Genomic DNA, 20,923 nt, shown 5'->3' with positions numbered 1-20,923 from the left:
CTATTCTCTACATCTCGTGAAAGTAAACTGCACTAAACTGACTGAGTGAAATACCTGTCTATTGTTTCACACGACCCTAGAGATTGACTCTTGATCTGAGGAGCAAAGTTGTCATGTTGCACGGTTGTTGGAAAGCTGAATCCCTTCTTGTCTGTGCCAGGGAAGCTGATCACTTCCTATGCAGAGAAGAAAGTTTCCAGTGACCTCTGAGCTAGTTGGTAACACACCCAATTAAGTTTAGCATAGTCAGTGGAGGCCTGGAATATCCGCAGTTCCACGTCGATACTACTGTTTATGTTATTCCAATGCGCAGGGCCTAGTGGGAAACTAGGAACTACACTACATATTCTCTGCTTACTTCTCTGAGAATAAGTGAGCACGAGTGACTGAGAAAAAGGTTATGTACTGTTTCCAGGATCCTTGAGGGGTCAGGGTTATCATGTTCAGTGGTTCCAAGAAACAATTTGCTCACTGGTAGGTTAGGTGGGGCTGGCAGTGGCACTGTGAGCTAGCTGGTCCATAGGCCAACATTTCTTAAGGGGGTGTCCAGAATCAGTCTTGGCACCATGCACCTAGTTTATATTGTCCCAAAAATGCACAGATCCTACGGATTAATAGAAACTACACAACAGTAGAGGACCAGACATGCTACACTGCTATGAAGGTCATCATAGTCAGCAAGTTTGGGTTCACCCCTGAAAAGAATAGGCAACAGTACAGGGCCAGCCACAATCTGGTGACACAGACATGGGTGGGTTTCTTAGATTATGCTAGTAAGGCACTGAAGGGTTTTGCTAGAGGCAGCAAGGTTGAAGATTAATCAGGGCTGAACAACTTATTTTTAAAATAGCACATACTTCATACTGCACCAGCACATGGTTGATAGCTAGCTTATTGACCCCAGGAAGCTTGCAGGAGGAGGCAGACATCTGGGTCACCAAGTCAGAAGTCCAAGCACAACAATTGCTCTGAGTGGTATAACTCCCTAGATGGTGGGTAGATCTTCCCACTTTCAGTAGAGGGGGCATATGTTAGATCTGGTATCCTTAGGGTAGTTTTCCCTGAAACAATTTGCCAGCTTACCTCCTCTTTTTCAGGATTCTTTTTGTTGGGCTATGGCTCTGAGCACTTCACCACTGCTGATCAGTGCTAATGTGCATGTGCTTCTCCCCTAAACATGGTAACATTGGTGCATACATAAATGCCATCTTTAGTTTTCTTGTAAATCTGTTGTAAAGAGGAATACCATTAACCCAAAACCTGTAACCTAGATGCTACTACTGGTCCTGCAGCACTGAATATACCACTCACACAAGTCAAACCTGTCTCATGCCTGCCATTGCAGGACCTGTGTTTGCATTTTACTGCCACTTCGACTTGATATTTAAGACTACTTGCCAAGCATTACACCCCCATGAATTGCACGTAACCCCTAAGGAAAGTTCTGGGAAGCCCATAGGGTAGGAGGTTGTGTAAATAAAAGGAATGATATATACTGGTAAGTTGTGCAGGTCCTAGTGGTGAAAAACATCCAAATTCATTTTTTACTACTGTGAGGGCTACTCCTCTCACCGGAAAACACTGGGAATTCCTTAATACAATTTTAAGCTGTAATTCCTGATCAGAAAGGAGTAGCTGCATCATGTTTTATATCTTTGTAATGGTAATAAAACATCCTCTTTAGTGGTAAAGTTGGATATAACTTTACTATTTTAGAAAAGCCACATGTAGAAAGTGTGCATTTCTCTGATCGACTGCTCTGTGTGCCAGCAGCCTGTCTCCAATACACATCTGGGGTGGGTGACAGCTACACTTTGTGCATTACCTCTACTCAGCAACAAACACAGGAAGGGTAGGTGTGACAGAGAATTCAGCTGCATTTATATTCAATGTGATATCTCTCCCTGGGAAGGAAGAGAGAGGGGAGTTGACACTTATTCCTGAATAGGCAGTGTCTTGTTTCCCACACAAAGGGCTGCTTACCCCTTACTGATAGTCAGGTGCCGGGGCTGGGAAGGAAAGGCCTGTGAGTACTTCAAAGACATTTCTTTGAAGTCAACCTCACATCAAAGGCACAGCTGGGTATAAGTACTGGGGCTCTGACCCTATCAAGACATTGCACTAATGGACCTATGAAGAACTCTGCCAGGAGTAAAGACGCTTGCCACTCTGTGTGACTGCTGCTCTGAAAGAACTGCTGTTCTGCTTTTCTGCTGTGCTCCCCTGCTGCCTGCTGATCCATCTTCAGCTGAGGACAAGAATTGGATTAATCTCACTTGAACCCAGAGTGACTCCAAAGGCTTGCTGGCTTGCCCCGTGTTGTCTCAGGGCCATCAAAAACATCCTTCAACCCTTCAACAGCACTTGGACTCTGCCATCTGTGAATCCTGCTCTGCCAAGTGGTGCTAATCCAGCCATGGACCCTTGAAAGGTGATTTCTGCTGTGCTGATCCATCAAAACTGATGCATCGATGACTTTACACCTATTGAAACAGATGCATCACCCTTCGACACTGACTCAGCTGCCGCAGCTGCTGCAGCTGCCGCTCAACTACATCACTTTCGATGCACTTGCACGACAATGACGGACAGCACGGCTCAACAACGCATTGCCTTCTTCGTAAAAGTGTTTGTTGACAAAGCCTTCATTGAATGCACAAATCATAATCAACAGATCCCCTGCATCCATGAGATCGACGAAATGCATTGCCGCCTCTGCTCCTCGCATCCAGTCTTGAACCTCAGTGCTTCCTGCCATTCAAGGTCCATTTTTAGTGGGGCCTGCGTGAGTCTTGTAGCCGGCCTGCCCTCCATCACAACTTGAACTTTGCAACTGCCCCAGTGTAGCATGGCCAGTTGTCCTCGGTTGGAGATTTATGAATCTAACTGGCAGATGCATCAAAGTTATGTTTTGTGAGTCCTTAATAGCGAATTTTAAGGAATTGCTATTAAAGACTCGCAAAACGGGATGCATGTAGGAATCGCAATGTTATTAGCGATTCCTACAGATTCCTTATTTGCGATTCGGTAATAGCTAATTGCTAATAAGGAATGGCTTCGGTAATAGCTAATCGCTAATAAGGAAAGGCCCATAGGAATGAATGGGAAAGCCATTCCCTATTAGCGATTAGCTATTACCGAATCGCTAATGTTCCGCTATTTCAAGGGTGCCAGGGTGTCCAAAGGACATCCTGTTGCACCCCTGAAATGGACCTGTGCCCAAATGTTACACACACACATGCCCTAAGGGCATGTGTGTGCGCAACATGTAACTTTGAAAAATGCACAAAAGTGCATTTTTCAAAGTTTTAGCAAATTACCACGAAGTTCACCTTCATGGTAATTTGCTCCCCTATTAGCGAAATCGCTATCTTTTTGGGTTTCATGCATTGCATTTAAGGAATCGCATTTTGGGATTCTTTAAATCCAAGAGCAATTTAAGGAATCGCTATTTAGAGATTCCTTAAATTGCGATTTCTGCATTTGGGATGATGCATCCCAAATGCAAAAATACCGGGAGCAAACGGCCAGATTCTGAGAATCTGCCCGTTTGTTCCCGGTATTTTCTTTGATGTATCTGCCTGTAAGTACTTTCATTTGATTTAATCTTTAAAATTCTTAACTCTTGTTCCACTTATTGGATTTTTGTAATTTCAGTTTTGTTTTACTTATAAACTTATTGTCTAAGTTTCTGACCCTGTTTGGTGTTTTCATTATATTACTGTGTGTGTGTGTTGCACAAACGCTTGACACATTGCGTCTTTCGATAAGCCTGACTGCTCCGTGCCAAGATACCAGAGGGTGAGCACAGATTATCTTTTAGTGTGTATTCATCTTACCCTGACTAGAGTGGTCCTTCCTGCTTAACAAGATGCCTACTCTGACAACCAAAACCCCTCATTTTCCTAACAGCATCTCTCTTCAAATGCCCATTTCTAAAACACTCATAATATTTGGGTTTGAACTTGCCTGATGACTTTTAGTCAGAGGGCCCATCCTTTGGTCAGGTTAGGATTGGCAACCCTTCCTCAGAGAACTATTTTGGGGGCCATGAGAGAACTCCATGTTTTATTTCCCACCTTTCTTCTGGTGGTGACCCCGCCACTCTCTTATTCATCCCCTAGATACCTTCTTCCGTACACTGGTGCTGACCCAAAGCTCCATTTCATGGGCAAGCTCCCAAGCGCCTGTGCATTCGGACAGACTGTGTTTCAACATCCTCAACGACTCTGCTGTCCCAGAAACCCAGTGCGTTTGCCCATCTAAATGTCCCATTCGTGTTTCGGCGATCCCACAATTCCCTTTACCTCCTTGCTCCTGTGACTGCCCCCCTACTCTACTCCGTAGTTCCAGCGCTCTTGTTATTTTGCCGATTGGATTTCTTGCGTGGCCCCGCCATTTTGTGACTTTGTAAACGGTGCCCGTTTCCTGAGTCATTAATCTAGGATAATTCGTCTGCTTCACTTTCTGCTGGACTACGCCCTTTGTCGCCTGACAATATCTTTACCCTGTCCGCACCCCCCCCTTTGGTCTCCCTCCTTTCCTTTTCAGTCACCTCACCTCGTGATGTTATTACTATTGATCCCCCTTTTCGAGTTTACATTTTGTCTTTTGGTCCCCTTGGAGCACCTCCATCCCTGCTGGTTCTACCTGGGCCGAGCCTCATTCCTCCCCTTTTTCCTTTCCCCCCACCTTATATACTCCTTTGGACATGTCTATATTTATTGCTATTTTATTGTAACTGATGTTGTTGTGCAACACTGTCTTTAACTTTGTAACTCGCCTATCCTTATGTAAAGCGCTCTGATACCTTCAGGTCTAGCCAGCACTTTAAAAAACTAATTAAATAAATGAATAAGGTGTAGTGAGATTGCTGTCAATTAGGCGTTGGCACAACTCTGTATAATTGCTATGTCAAGATCAAATAATACAGCCCATTAAAATCATTCACTTTACTGCCATTCACCCAACAACTGAGTGCCTTACTGGAATAACCAAGATACACACAGTTAACCCTTTCTTCCTCTTGTGCTATTTATGCTCAAACATTTAAAATGTGTGCCTCTAATTCTGCTGATTGATTTTATTTTGTTTTGGTGTCATTTTATTAATTGAATGAATGAATGAATGAATGAAAAAGGCGTTATTCGATAAAAACATATCTTATAGCAAATTACAATACAATTAAAATACATTTTTTGCAGTACCCTGTTAAAACATTGATACTTCAGTAAAAACAGGCGTTAAAATCCAGTTTAAAAACAGCCATTTAAATAGATAACAAAAGCCTTTTGCTTTGGATGGACCATGCCCAACTGAAAAATTTAGAAACACCACATAAAAACAGAGTCCGAATATCCGACTTCAGAATACGTAGGGCCACAATATGGTGCTGAGTGCCTAATTCTCGGTAAATGGGTTTCAACCAACAATGTCTTGGCACTTCTTATGCCGGGCATTCAAACATCAGATGGGCAACAGACTCAACTCGTATTGGGCAAACTGAGCAATAAGGTGAGGTCGTGGACGATGCCTTCCAACGCGCAGTCAATTCATTTACTGGAAGGGTGCCCACACTGAATTTAAAGTACAGCACCCGGTCATTTGTATTGGTAATAATGTCAAGGTATGGTTCATAGACGGGCACATCCTTAATCCTCAGAAACTCAGTAGTGGTTCTGCCTTGCTTCGAATTAGAATTGTTACTACTGGTTATCCAGTTCCAATATAATTTCTTAAGAGTGGCCTTCGGGGGAGCAGTTCTAGAATCCCAAGCGTCTTCGAGGCCCAACTCACATAGTAAGGATTTAACATCTTTTAACCACTTAATTTGTGACATCCATGCATTGACATTACCTCCAAAAGACCTTCCGTGTAAGAGGCCAATTCTGGGACACGCCACAGCCGTGCCCAGAGGAGCAAGGGGCGAATTTGGGCCTGATCTTTAATCCAGCGACACCTTATGTCTAAAAGCAATGGTAAGGAAGGAGTACTCATTGGGAGAGCCATAAGATCCTTCAAGAATTTGCTCTCGGATCTGGCTAACAATACCGTATTGCTTCTGCCCCAAAGTTCTGCCCCATACAGGGCCGCGCTCACCACTCTAGCTTTATAGATTTCAACAACCGGTGCGATAGATTTGGTTGTAGAAGAGCGCTGTACTTTAAGAAGGGACCCTACTATTCTCTTGTGGTTGATAAGCATTTTATGAATGTGCGCGTTCCACTGCATGGAATCAGTGAGGCGAATACCTAAATAGTCAAACTCCGAGACCCTCTATAGGGGGACAGAGTTTAATAATGGAGGGCGACCTAATCATTTGGGTGGGTTCAGAACCAGATACTTAGTTTTTCCTGTATTAATTATCTGGCCCCTTTGGGTGCAAAAGATATAAAAACTGTCCAGGAGAATAGAGTCGGGGCGAGCACACAACCCTGGAGGACACCCCTATTCCCTGGAATCCTGCTGGTTTTTTGCCCCTGGGTGTCCCACCCTACCTGGGCAAAATTGTCAGAATTTAACCTCACCAACAGGGACAAAATGTACAGAGGCATCCCCATTTAGGTCAGAACCCCCCACAACCCCTCCCGGGGTACTAGGTCAAAGGCAGTCTTCAAGTCTAAAAAGGCTAGATAGAGACTGCCCTTGCCCAGCACCACCACCTTCCAATAAAGAAGCATCAATCTGAAGGCCTGCTCAATGGTCCCTGTGCCTGATCTAAATCCGGCTTGATAGTCAGATAAGATGTTGTTTTCGTCTACCCACTGAAGCACCCTCCCCAAAACCACTTTCCCTGCGACCTTCTGCGAACAGTCAATGAGACTTATCGGGCGATAGTTCGCGGGGTCGTCCCGACAGCCCTTCTTGAAGATAGGGACGACCTCCGCCCCCTTCCATGAATCAGGGACTGGTGCACCATTGTTAACAGCATTAGGAATGTGATGTTATTATTCTCCCCCACTCAATCAGGTTAGCACGTAGCAGGTCGGCCGGGATCCCATCAGGCCGAGCTGCTTAAAGAGGCACCAAGGATCTTATAACATTCTCAACTTCCTTGAGTGTGAAAGGGTGCCCTATTGATTCCCCTAGTCGGGTGATTGGGATAATATGAGGCAAGCGCTGCACCTGGCTATCTTCCGTTGTAACTTTGTATAGGGAGGAAAAGTGGTTAAGCCAGCGTTGGCCCGGGATATTACACGTAATGAGGGTGTTATCTGGCCTATCCCTGGTCCTCCCTAGGTTCCAGAATGCTCTGGAATCTCTCCCTGCACTGGCCACCTTTAGGTCAGACCAAAACCGGTCATCTCATTCTTTCTTTGCCTCATTGATAGTCTGTTTGTAATCTTTCCTCGCTACCCTAGTCCTAGCCGGGGATTTGCTTTTAATAGCAGCTATTAGCACAGATTTCTTCCCCCTGCATTTTTTAGTAAACCTTTGGTCTCCCTCCTTTCCTTTTCAGTCACCTCACCTCGTGATGTTATTACTATTGATCCCCCTTTTCGAGTTTACATTTTGTCTTTTGGTCCCCTTGGAGCACCTCCATCCCTGCCGGTTCTACCTGGGCCGAGCCTCATTCCTCCCCTTTTTCCTTTCCCCCCACCTTATATACTCCTTTGGACATGTCTATATTTATTGCTATGTTATTGTAACTGATGTTGTTGTGCAACACTTTCTTTAACTTTGTAGCTCGCCTATCCTTATGTAAAGCGCTCTGATACCTTCAGGTCTAGCCAGCACTTTAAAAAACTAATTAAATAAATGAATAAGGTGTAGTGAGATTGCTGTCAATTAGGCGTTGGCACAACTCTGTAAAATTGCTATGTCAAGATCAAATAATACAGCCCATTAAAATCATTCACTTTACTGCCATTCACCCAACAACTGAGTGCCTTACTGGAATAACCAAGATACACACAGTTAACCCTTTCTTCCCCTTGTGCTATTTATGCTCAAACATTTAAAATGTGTGGCTCTAATTCTGCTGATTGATTTTATTTTGTTTTGGTGTCATTTTATTAATTGAATGAATGAATGAATGAATGAATAAGGCGGTATTCGATAAAAACATATCTTATAGCAAATTACAATACAATTAAAATACATTTTTTGCAGTACCCTGTTAAAACATTGATACTTCAGTAAAAACAGGCGTTAAAATCCAGTTTAAAACAAGCATTAGAAATGCAATAGGTCTCGCATTTTTTTGAGTTAGAGATATTGGTGTTGTAAATGGCAATGTCTTTGACACTTGTGTTATGGAGTGGATGTATATGGTTTGAGTGAAATTATGTGGGTGGGATTGGAATTGTTAGTTGTGTAATTGTGTGGCATGGAATTGCGTGGAGTGGATTTGTGTAGTGTAAATATGGGGTATGGTGTGCAGTGGAATTATGTGTATATTAAGTGATGTAGAGCACTGTGGTGTAGATAAAAGTTGTGTAGAGTATAGTGGCATAGAGTGGCGCTGCTTATTTTGCAGTGGAGTAGAGTGGTCTGGATTGTAAAAGAGTGGCTTAGAGTGGTGTAGTATGAAGTGTAGTGGCATATAGTAGAAGTAGAGTGAAGTGGTATAGAGTGGAGTGGTAAAGAGTAGAATGCAGTGCCATGGAGTGCAGTTTTGCAGAGTAGAATAGGTGTCCCCAGTACTTCAGTATTCACTGGCCTTTGTCCTTATATACAAACATGCAGAGACAACAGAGGGTAACGCATGTACACACTACTAACACTACTTCATGCACACACGACAGGAGCGCCTACATGCATACATGAAAGGAGATGCAGACATGCATATATGAGGGGATGTGTCCTAGGAATGCAAATGTCTGCCTTTTGGGTCTGGAACCTCCAGTTTGAATCCCAGCCTCAGTGCTAGACTCAAAATCATATGGTTGTTGGCAAATCACTTAATCTTCCTGTACCTAAAATGTGTTACAATGTATTTGTGTCATCCACACTTGATGTACATCATCTCCAGACCCTTCACATAATGGTATTTATAGAGTGCTCCGTTTCTTCACTGCTAGGTTTGTGCTATATAAGCACCTACACATGCATACATATGATTTAGGCTTCTACAACCACGCGTGGCAGAGGCTATAACATGCATAGAGCAATGAGGCTGGCTGCTACGTGGGTACATAACTGAAGAAGTAACATATATAGAAGGCTGATGCTTCTGATTGCAATCATGACTCCCAATGCTAAATGCATACATGAGTGAGGCTGTTACATGCATACCCAATGTACCGCAATTATATCTGGACCTACTATGTGCACACATGACTTACACTGCTATGTGCATATATGACTCAAGCTGCTATGTGTACTCCTAACTCAAGCTGCTTAAAGAACACATGACGGAGGCTGCTACATAGACAGAGGACTGGGTGAGGCCGAACAGAGGGTGCTACATTCATGCAGCATTGAGGCTGAATTATAAATCAATCATAATCAGTGGCATCTTGTACATCCCAGACTTGGCACCAAAACCTCTTCACACACTGAAGGTAGGTGTGAGCCTCGAGGCCAAAGAGCCGGGTCTGAAAGGGCTGGACTGGTCGGTGGGCTGGTCACAGGTAAGTGGGGGTTGGGCCTAGCCTATTGACTACTGCAAATAATGTAATAATACGGTCTGATGGTTGGTTTATCAGACCCAACTACTGAGTGTCTCAGGTCCATCCCTGCCTGTCTTGAGTGTGTTTGAATATGGGGTGTCCCGTAATTTGGGTCTTGTCTCAACTCACATGCAGATCAGTGCTGCCTGTAACAGGAAGTTCTTACAGCAGCTTTGAACGCAATAATAACTTAAAAAGTATTAATGTGGAGTTATTTGCAGTGTTTAAATTAGGAGAAATTCTGGAAATATCTGTATTACTAATGAGGAGAAAAGGGACGAAAGGGTTGTGAGAACTAAAAGAAGGTGGGGGTTGTGCAACATATTTAATACGTTATTGGGGCTTTGTAATGGGCAGCACTCACATCATCCATCAAGTAGCCATCTTATATACATTTCATACAGGTACGAAAACAGATTTGGTGCATTTTTTTATTACGGAATGAAGATAGCACGATTGGCACTGCTACACTTTACATAAATTTGTTTTGCACAAGGGCAAATTGAGAAAATGAATAGATTCGATGTTTTGTGTGTTCCTATTAAAAATAACAGAAAATGTATAGTTTATTCATTTTTAAAACATGAAAAAGGAAACTACGTTGATTATGAATTACATTAAAGCATAAACTCTTAAGGCCTCATAAATACTGTAAAATTAGTTTGCTTAATTTCTTTACTAGTGGATATTCACTAATGATATATTTTCCTTTGTTAAAACCAAACTATTTAACATAAAATCATTTGCAATCAAACTATGAAAATGTTTCGCAAACTATTTACCTCATTTTTGAAACGGTGAAAAACACATCTGTGCAATATGGAATAGAGTAAGCGCTAAGAATTTCTGTATTTCACCAAAAGACAGCTGTGCAAACGAGCACTTGCGCTGTTTGTTGTGCACCAGTGCCTAGTGAATGTCGAAAAGGCCCCAGGACGCTCACTGTGTTGGGAGAGCTGTGTTTAGGGCAACAGAGCTGGAACCTGCAGTGCTGGCTCATCACTTACCTGATTGTACGTTTCTGTTTCTGTTTCTTTTGTTTCTTGGGTCAGTCCTCCCCAGTTGTGGGTCATTGCCAATTTGCCAGGATGTTAAACAAGCCCTTGTCATTAGTCACCTTGACAATGCCAATGCTTATGGCCGCCAATGACCCCTCACTGTCCAGGCTTCAGCTGGTGCAAAGCGATGCTGCACGCTAGGTAAGTAACCGCCCGGCTCCTACTCTGAGAACCCGACATTGGCTTCGGTCAGGAATTGCCCTGTTTTTAAGGTCTGCTGCCTCAAGTCTTTGATGGGCAGAGCCCCCACGTGCATAGAGGATAAATTACGTCATTCCTGCTCTTCCAGAACTCTTCGGTCTAGCCATAAAGCGCGACTGACCGTTCCCCCCTCCGCTCTTCTAGAGTCGGAGGTAGATCTCACTCTTCACCGCCCCTCGGCTTGGAATCATCTTCCGTCCCATCTCTGCAGTTGTCCAGATTTTGTTTAGTTTAAAAAACTCTTGAAGGCCTGGTTATTTTAGTTGTGGTTGTGCTATGTTGTCTAAGCGCCCAGATACACCAGCCGATATGAGTCATTGCGCTATATCAAGTGAAAATAACAAAAAATATTATTTAATTTTCCAAGCAGTGAGTGACCCCCCCTGAGAAGGCTTTGCGAACCTGAAGGGGTCCCCGGACCCAAGGATAAGAACAAGGTCAGACTTTTATTGTGTTTCTATTTGCAGATATCAGGGTGTTGTACCGTGTATGTTGCGGGTATTAACGCACGGGCACTGTGTAAGGCTTCCGCCGGGGCTGTGCTGGCGAGGAATTTGCAGTCTGGTTCAAAGCAGACCGTTGTAGGGTTAATAGTTACCGTAACAAGCACTTTACAATTCATAACACCCTTTTATAGCGCTTTCTCACGCCAGACACAGACAACAGGTGCTAGCACTGTGCAAATCAACGAAACTGCTTTCAGCGACATTGGAATGATGAAACGTGTCCAGCCCCTCTGATAAACACGCGTGCCCTGCGAGTTCTGTGCAACAGGTGGTAACCCACTAAACTGTAAGGACAGGAAGTCCGAGTTCAGTTTGGCAGCTGCCACCTTTCAAATGTGGCTTTATTGCATGCTTCTGCTAATGCTTACTAACACCTCCGACCCTTTGCATCACGAAGGCTCGCCCAAAAAATGTCAAGTTGACCCGCTCTTCTGCTTCAAGGTCTTTTACTTGCACCTCAGATGCACAGCATATGATTGTACATTCTTAAGTCAACACTAGTTGTATTAAACCGGGCCTACAATGCATGCAGCACTAAAAGACATAATAGAGTCCTGACAAAAACAACACTGCAAAATGCTGTTCTGCCTTAGATTACATCAGTCTTTTAGTTAAGTGTCCATTGACCATCTTTAATTAGCTGGCCATTAACACCTTATCCCTCATTTCTAGATGGCTGAATTTTTTTAGCTGGTAAAACGTCCCAGGTGAAATACAGTTATTGAATGTTTACAGTAATACCACTGACAATTCCAAGCTAGTTTTCCAGGTTATAATAGAAGTACTGTGCTGTTTCATTCTAACTGACTGGTAAAACCGCACATTTTCCTTTTTATGACATGCTTTGCCCGCTGAAATTTCTTCCGGTTATACCGAAGGAATTTGGATGGGGTACCCTGCCCCCACACCAAATCCCCTCCCCCGGAATGTAAACACCCTGATTAAAAATGTGCCCTTTTGATGGTACCTTGCTGCATGCTGGGCCGCTATAGGAACATCCTTATATCTCACTCTCATTCCTGTCTCACCCTTGTTTCCATTGATGATGCCATATTGTCTCACAATCGTCTCTCTCATCCATATTGATCTGAATCCAAATCCCCTGGCACACAGAGAATGGGAAATTCAGAAAGGAATGAAAACTCTAGAGTTGGAATTAAAGGATACGTTTTGAGGCCAGGTGTTACAGGACTGAAGTTTTTGCTTTTTTCAACATATAGGACAGTGGGAAGGTCTTCTTTTGAAGAGATTACACATTTAAACAAGGTAAATCTAAGTTGGCACGTAAAGCACCACCCTTAGGCAAGAACGGAGGAAGCCAGAAGGCCACAAATACAGTCTCAGACCCACACGTTAAGCAAGTATTGACAACGTCAAACGTTCTGGCTTTTGCTTTGTAAAAATATTTTAATCAATGTCAACAAGAGACACAGATTAGACAGCACGTCACCACCGAGCAAGCTTCCCTGTACAAGCAGCAGAAATTAACAAGAACTAGCTAAAAAAAATGCTTGTTTGATTTAGTTGCTCGCCGTGAAATGGATCCAAAAAAAAACAAGCTCGCCTGGATTAACTAGCTGCTTGCGCACAGACCTAGAAACATTGAGAGTTCGGAGACGACCGAGGCCAACAAACACAATTAGGCAAAAGACAATCATTAAATACCAAAACACACTAAATGACACCACTGAGAATTCCACAAGGGTTGAAAAGCAAACAGGAACATGTTATTTAAAAAAAAAGTAAGGAAGGAGGGATTTATGATAAATGCTATACTGACCGTGGGTGTTTTTGTCTCCTTTGCTGGAAGTCTGTGGTAGGATCCAGGGTGGATTTGGGGTAAAGAGGTTGTCGTTGGCCTGCTTCTTTCCAAAGAGCCGGGTCAGGGTGCCTGATTTGGAGTGTGTCTTCTTCATGGCGTCGGGTGCTGGGACGGACCTGGGGTGCTCCGGGCCTGCTGCTCTAGCAGGGCATGCTGCGGTATGGGGCGCATGGCGGCAGTGGCTCTATACTGACGGGTGCAGGTGAAACGCGTTGGGCTGGCCCACCGGGGGGAGGAGAGCAGGGAACACCCAGCAAGACAAACTCGCACAGGTAGGACGGACGTGCCTCTCTCTCTCCCTCCCAGGGATCTACCCTGCCCTTCCCGAGGACGAAACTGCCCTCCTCCCGGTTAGAGCTGTCAAGAGGAGCTGTTGTCCTGTCTGCTGCCAGAGATTGGACTTTGGAAGGGTGACGCACCAGGGAACACCTCCGTGAAAATATTTCACAGGGTCCGATGCACTGCCCTTACTCCTGCGGTGATGTGTGGTCCCTCAAGTGCACCTTTATGGTCAGCCTGTGATGTGCTGCTGTAGATTAGCACGTGTGCCTCGTGCTGGTTCACTAGTGCTGCAGCCGTGTGCCAGTACATCAGTGCAGGGCTGAGCAGAGCAAACAAGCGCCATTACTCATCAAATCTAAAAACACACAGCTACTGGCTTCCGGGCAGTTTGTTGCAGAGTTTAAACACACACAGGTATCTGTTGACTCTAAAAACCCGTCCTTCCGAGGCGGAAGGCGCGCAGCAGGCAGTGAAGTCTGCTGTCCCCGAGAGCAGCGATGAAACTCCCAAGCAGCAGACAGGTGACGCGCTGACTCCTGTCGGTTCACTTCGCTCGTCTTACCTTTCCTTGTGCAAAACTAATTTATGTAAATTGTAGCAGTGCCAATCGTGCTATCTTCATTCCGTAATAAAAAAAGCACAGTCATGCATTCACACGAATGTACGGCTACAGACCATGACCCGATGGTGCCCTAAATGACGTGCATATTTTTGTTTTTAACTGTTCGAAGACGACAGACGGCATTTGGAACGGTAAATAAAACAAAAAATAATTTAAACATGTGTGAAAGTGTTTTTATAAAAACCTGCATGGTGTATAGCAGCTGTTGGGCGAACAACTAAGCCTCCGCCGGCGAACTGCTGCATGCCCACCAGCGCGAGACACGCAAAAACGATCCCGTTCCCCAGGTTCAGGCATGAGTAGTGCACGAGGTGAAAGCGCACGAGACGCCGTCGCCGTGAGCGTGTACGCAAGCTGAGGAGGATCGCCGGAGAAGACATGGAGCCTGATGCCGATGCTGAGACTGTCCTGCTGCTGAGGGAGAGGGACACACGGAAAGAACACGGTCAGAGGAGGGGGTGGGGGGGAGGGAATGTGTGTGTGCACGTGTCGGTGTGTGCGGTGTGGGGCTTGGTTGTAGGGGGAGGGGGGGTGTCTGTGCGCTCTTGTGTTTTGCGTGGGTGATTGAGAGGCTGACTTGCTGTGCGTGTCCACATAGCCGAATCTGCTCGTGCCCGGTCCTGTCTCCATTCCGAGCTAACTCAGTGACAATAGGTCGAGAGAGCTCGACCTAAACAGCCATTTAAATAGATAACAAAAGCCTTTTGCTGTGGATGGACCATGCCCAACTGAAAAATTTAGAAACACCACATAAAAACAGAGTCCGAATATCCGACTTCAGAATACGTAGGGCCACAATATGGTGCTGAGTGCCTAATTCTCGGTAAATGGGTTTCAACCAACAATGTCTTGGCACTTCGTATGCCGGGCATTCAAACATCAGATGGGCAACAGACTCAACTTGTATTGGGCAAACTGGGCAATAAGGTGAGGTCGTGGACGATGCCTTCCAACGCGCAGTCAATTCATTTACTGGAAGGGTGCCCACTCTGAATTTAAAGTACAGCACCCGGTCATTTGTATTGGTAATAATGTCAAGGTATGGTTTATAGACGGGCACATCCTTAATACTCAGAAACTCAGTAGTGGTTCTGCCTTGCTTCGAATTAGAATTGTTACTACTGGTTATCCAGTTCCAATATAATTTCTTAAGAGTGGCCTTCGGGGGAGCAGTTCTAGAATCCCAAGCGTCTCCGAGGCCCAACTCGCATAGTAAGGATTTAACATCTTTTAACCACTTAATTTGTGACATCCATGCATTGACATTACCTCCAAAAGACCTTCCGTGTAAGAGGCCAATTCTGGGACACGCCACAGCCGTGCCCAGAGGAGCAAGGGGCGAATTTGGGCCTGATCTTTAATCCAGCGACACCTTATGTCTAAAAGCAATGGTAAGGAAGGAGTACTCATTGGGAGAGCCATAAGATCCTTCAAGAATTTGCTCTCGGATCTGGCTAACAATACCGTATTGCTTCTGCCCCAAAGTTCTGCCCCATACAGGGCCGCGCTCACCACTCTAGCTTTATAGATTTCAACAACCGGTGCGATAGGTTTGGTTGTAGAAGAGCGCTGCTCTTTAAGAAGGGACCCTACTATTCTCTTGTGGTTGATAAGCATTTTATGAATGTGCGCGTTCCACTGCATGGAATCAGTGAGGCGAATACCTAAATAGTCAAACTCCGAGACCCTCTCTAGGGGGACAGAGTTTAATAATGGAGGGCGACCTAATCGTTTGGGTGGGTTCAGAACCAGATACTTAGTTTTTCCTGTATTAATTATCAGGCCCCTTTGGGTACAAAAGTTATAAAAACTGTCCAGGAGAATAGAGTGGGGGCGAGCACACAACCCTGGAGGACACCCCTATTCCCTGGAATCCTGCTGGTTTTTTGCCCCTGGGTGTCCCACCCTACCTGGGCAAAATTGTCAGAATTTAACCTCACCAACAGGGACAAAATGTACAGAGGCATCCCCATTTTGGTCAGAACCCCCCACAACCCCTCCCGGGGTACTAGGTCAAAGGCAGTCTTCAAGTCTAAAAAGGCTAGATAGAGACTGCCCTTGCCCAGCACCACCACCTTCCAATAAAGAAGCATCAATCTGAAGGTCTGGTCAATGGTCCCTGTGCCTGATCTAAATCCGGCTTGATAGTCAGATAAGATGTTGTTTTCGTCTACCCACTGAAGCACCCTCCCCAAAACCACTTTCCCTGCGACCTTCTGCGAACAGTCAATGAGACTTATCGGGCGATAGTTCACGGGGTCGTCCCGACAGCCCTTCTTGAAGATAGGGACGACCTCCGCCCCCTTCCATGAATCAGGGACTGGTGCACCATTGTTAACAGCATTAGGAATGTGATGTTATTATTCTCCCCCACTCAATCGGGCTAGCACGTAGCAGGTCGGTTGGGATCCCATCAGGCCGAGCTGCTTAAAGAGGCACCAAGGATCTTATAACATTCTCAACTTCCTTGAGTGTGAAAGGGTGCCCTATTGATTCCCCTAGTCGGGTGATTGGGATAATATGAGGCAAGCGCTGCACCTGGCTATCTTCCGTTGTAACTTTGTATAGGGAGGAAAAGTGGTTAAGCCAGCGTTGGCCCGGGATATTACACGTAATGAGGGTGTTATCTGGCCTATCCCTGGTCCTCCCTAGGTTCCAGAATGCTCTGGAATCTCTCCCTGCACTGGCCACCTTTAGGTCAGACCAAAACCGGTCATCCCATTTTTTCTTTGCCTCATTGATAGTTTGTTTGTAATCTTTCCTCGCTACCCTAGTCCTAGCCGGGGATTTGCTTTTAATAGCAGCTATTAGCACAGATTTCTTCCCCCTGCATTTTTTAGTAAACCAGCCTGGAGTATTCTTACTTCTCCGGCTCTCCACCACAGTAGGATCCCTATTTGGGACTACAAACAAATTTCCCAATTCCTTGACAGTCTCACAGAAAAAAGCTGTCACTTCATTTGTTGTCAGGGAGGGAGATTCCATCCTGGCCTGTGCCGTCCCCAGCCGTGCCCCCAGAGTTTCTCCTCATCTAGTTCGACCCTACACCATTTTAGCCATCTCCCACAATTGGAGGGATGAACTTCCCTAGCATTGGATGTTTTAATGGGCAAGGTCAAGCCAGACGCCCCTGGCCACAGATGGTATAAGGCCAGGGATAACTGATTAGGGTCACTGTCTGCTGAGGGCAATACTTCCATGTCGTCCATGAATGTCCAAAGCTTAAGATCAAGAAGGATATAGTCTATCCTAGAGGTGCAATTCACCATGTTAAAAGTGTGGGCTCCCTTTATGTCCGAGGTAGTTCTACCATTTGCAGCCCTCAGCCCAAATTCGAGTGACAAAGAATTCAACTGAATGGCCTGTTGGGACCACTTCCTTATCGGGTCAATTGTTAAGGAGGGAATACCTCTTCTAGAGTCCTCAGCGGCAATGTCCAGAATGACGTCCGAGTCAAGGGGTTCATAGGTGCAGTTAAAGTCCCCCTAAACCAGAACATATGTACTAGTAGGACGCTGTCCGAGTAAGCCCTCGAGGTTTGCGACCATGGGGGACAAGGATCCCCCTTAGTACCCCTGGCATACATGCTAAAGATGTCTAAAGTTAGCCCTCTCTGTGGCCCTCCGACAGTGATTTTTAATATGTCATTGGAATTTGTTGCGCTCTGCACAATTTGGCACCCCAGCGATATATCCACCCATATAAGAAGCCCACCTGAAGGGCGACCTTTCCCAGAGACTGAGGAAACTGCAGGTAAGTGGTACGTACTGTAACCAACCTTGTGACAAGTCTCCCTGCTCCAAGTCTTTTGGAAAATAAAAATAGAGTGGGCCTCCACCAGGGTATTCCAGTCAGGTAAAGCCAAATTCTGTGAAATACCTGCAATGTTCCAGCTGAGAATTCTAAGAACTGGATCCGTCACAGCTGGTTCCACAACGGGCGTGTCCACCAGGGTAATAGCTCGATGTGGAGACACTTCCAGAATTCCCTCACCTGCGTCCCCACCTTTGTCATTTTGAATTAAGCAAGAGGCGTAAGGTGTCTTCAGCCCAAAACTAGGGGGTGGGGAGTTAAGCCCACTACAGGAGTTGGGCGGGGGACCAAAGAGTGAACTGACCTCACCCGACTGGCTGAGCTTGGGTTTTGCTGATAGGCTCGAGAATGTACCCGTGTCATGATTATGGGCACCACGTCAATAGCTACAGCCCCTCCCAAAGCTTCCAAAGCCTAGGCTGGAAGGATGATCCCGATAGGAAACATAGCTATTGGAAAAAAAGGTATTCTGTTCTCTGCCCCGGGGCTGGCAGGGGACATTCTGTTGTCCAACAGCACTGGTGTAGAAGTAACTAAGATCGACTGCACCCAAACCTGACCAACCACCCTCAATCTGCCAGATGAACTGTGCAACCCTGACATCTTTAAAATTCACAACGATACAGTCCCCTTGGCAGTCCTTATACCTATTGACCACCCACCCCACCCTTCTAACATGTAAAATCTGACAATCCAGCTCGCTTGGTAACCGTCTGTTCTCCCTCAGCAAGTGCATGGTTTTGTTTTTGAGCTCCTTATACGTTTCCGATTGGTCTCCCTTCAACCGCAGAACTCCAATTAGCACCGGATGCATAAGGCCTACAAGCTGGCGGGAGATCAATCCTGGGGAGTCTTGGGGCAACATAAGATTCTAAGAGGGGACGTTGGGAGTTCGCCGCAGGACTCCGGTTATTACTACCCTCGGTGACCCGTTTGGGAATGTTATCTGCCTTGGTGTCCTCTTGTGAGTAGTTTTCTTCGTTACACTATGGGGGGGGGGCTAGCTGGATGTTGCCTATTCACATTGGACGACTTAGGGCTAACTGCCTGAGTGCTGGTGAGAGGTCCGGCTAAAACTGCCCCTGACATCCCTGTGTTAGCTGGCAGAGTAACATCGGTGGTCGCTAACTGCCGCACTGTGGCTAGGTCCTGGCCCGAATCTGAGTTTCTAAATCTGTGTTTGTACTGCCTGAGAATTCTTAGCGTGTAATTTAATTAGGGATTTTAGTGAAAAGAAGTTATCCAAAGTAGCCTGCTCGAATCTATCCAGCCTCTCAGCCACAGACTTCACCCTTTCCAACACTGGGAGAATCAAGGATTTTACCAATTTCTCAATTTGAGCTACAAGTGGGCTCATGGGTGGAAAGCCTAAGGCAGGAGTAGGCGCAAGGGTACCAATCTGTTCCTGTGTTGTGCAGGTATGCTCGAGTAGAATCGGCTTCATGACCTGGGCACTTTCTGCAGTTAGGTTTGGTGTCAGTGTCAATAATTTCTTTCTCCCCTCCCTCCCGGAGTTCCCTGTGTCCCCCCTTAGATTTAAGCTTTTTTTTTTTCACAACCAATTTTATTGAGCAAATGAGCAATAAAAATGTGGCACCCCCAAGACCGGAGATCACCACAACAATATCGGTACAATAAATCACATAGGTAGCAAATGTCCAAGCAGGTCTTAAGAATAGGCTCAGTATGAAAACCACCCAACCCACCCTACCCCCCAACCCCGACCCCCCCCAACACCCAAACTCCCCCCCTCCACCCTCCAACCACACGTGTACTCAAAGCAATAGAATAAAAGGTGTAGGTGCAGTGCGACTAGAGCGTCGCAGACTCGGGCCAACAACGTCTGTGCCATCAAATGTCCTCTTCTCGCTCCGCTGGGGGATCCAATGATAGACCCCGGTAGTCGGCCCATCGCTTCCAAATTTTGTAGTGTTTGCGCGGGCAGCCCCTCGCCTCAAAGATCGGCCTTTCCAGGCCCATGAAGTAGTCTAGCCCAGCTTTCCATAGATTTAAGCTTTTTGGTCAAATGAATTCACCCTCCTTTTTTACAGCTTGTGACTCTCTTCCTTTTAACGGGAGGAAGTCTCAAGCCCGCTCCTATCGCTGACGGCTGATTACATGGGTGGCCCTTGGATGAATTCGAAGAGCCCAACTGCACGATGGTTTCAGGGGGGGGCCACTGGTATTTCGAGAGGAGTGGGAGAGGTTGGTCTGATGGGCACTAACCCGTTAAGCCTATCCAAACTTGCCCTAATGGCACCCACATTGTTTTGGATTTGATTCGGCGATACCCCGTCTACCTGCACTATCACGTTAGGAGGGGAAACTGCTAGAGCTTAAGGCCCTTATGAGGAACGCTTGTGGTTAGGAAGGTTAAGTGAGAGAGGACATTCTGTGATAGCAATTTCCTTTTCTAGCACAGAGAAAGCTCGGGTAATGAACTGATCCATTGTTCCACTCACACAGCCACCACCCGCCCTCCCAAGTTTCCCTGACCTGGTTGCCATTGGCATGGGAATATAGCTGTGGGGATGGGCCAACACACAAAAAAAACCATACAGATTAAGGAATAAGTTAGGTACAAATGAAACCTGGAATTGGTGACAAAAGGTTAGGGGGGTGGCCCAGCCCGGCCTCCTTCGGCCAGTGACGGCCTTGGACGGTCTGCCCTTGTCACAGGCTTCTCCCTGGATGTTCCAGCGTGCTCCCGCGCAGCGGAACACCGATTCCTAGATGTCGAGCCCTCGGTGACCTGAGGGCGGGCTGGCAAGAGAGGCGGGACCAGGTGGTGTTGGTCGTAGCAGGGACTCCTGGGATAGTGAGTCCCTGCTCACTCCTATTGCAGCCCACACAATGTCAGGTGATGCCCCTCAGTCCACGTCCCCTGGGCAGTCCAGATGAGATGATGCTCCAGCTGGCTCAAAAAAACACAGCGGCACCCACGGAGCGGGTGCGGAAAGGTGTGGGTCTTTAAACCGGTATTTAGAGTTCTCCGGCGTTGCTCC

The 20,923-nt window shown here is 46.0% G+C and overlaps 1 long non-coding RNA gene across 2 annotated transcripts in view; it reads right to left on the bottom strand.

Moving 5' to 3' along the window:
• The window catches only part of LOC147750782 (uncharacterized), a 248,054-nt gene extending 234,566 nt beyond the window's left edge, over positions 1 to 13,488 (bottom strand). For both annotated transcript variants that reach the window (XR_015299859.1, XR_015299861.1), the window contains exon 1: positions 13,160 to 13,488. This is a non-coding gene — a long non-coding RNA (uncharacterized LOC147750782). The remainder of the gene's footprint in view (positions 1 to 13,159) is intronic.
• Between the last annotated feature and the right edge of the window lie 7,435 nt (positions 13,489 to 20,923).

This window comes from Lissotriton vulgaris, chromosome 1_1 (assembly GCF_964263255.1).
Source record: "Lissotriton vulgaris chromosome 1_1, aLisVul1.2, whole genome shotgun sequence".
Taxonomy (NCBI): domain Eukaryota; kingdom Metazoa; phylum Chordata; class Amphibia; order Caudata; family Salamandridae; genus Lissotriton; species Lissotriton vulgaris.
This window is presented reverse-complemented; position numbering and strand designations above follow the sequence as displayed.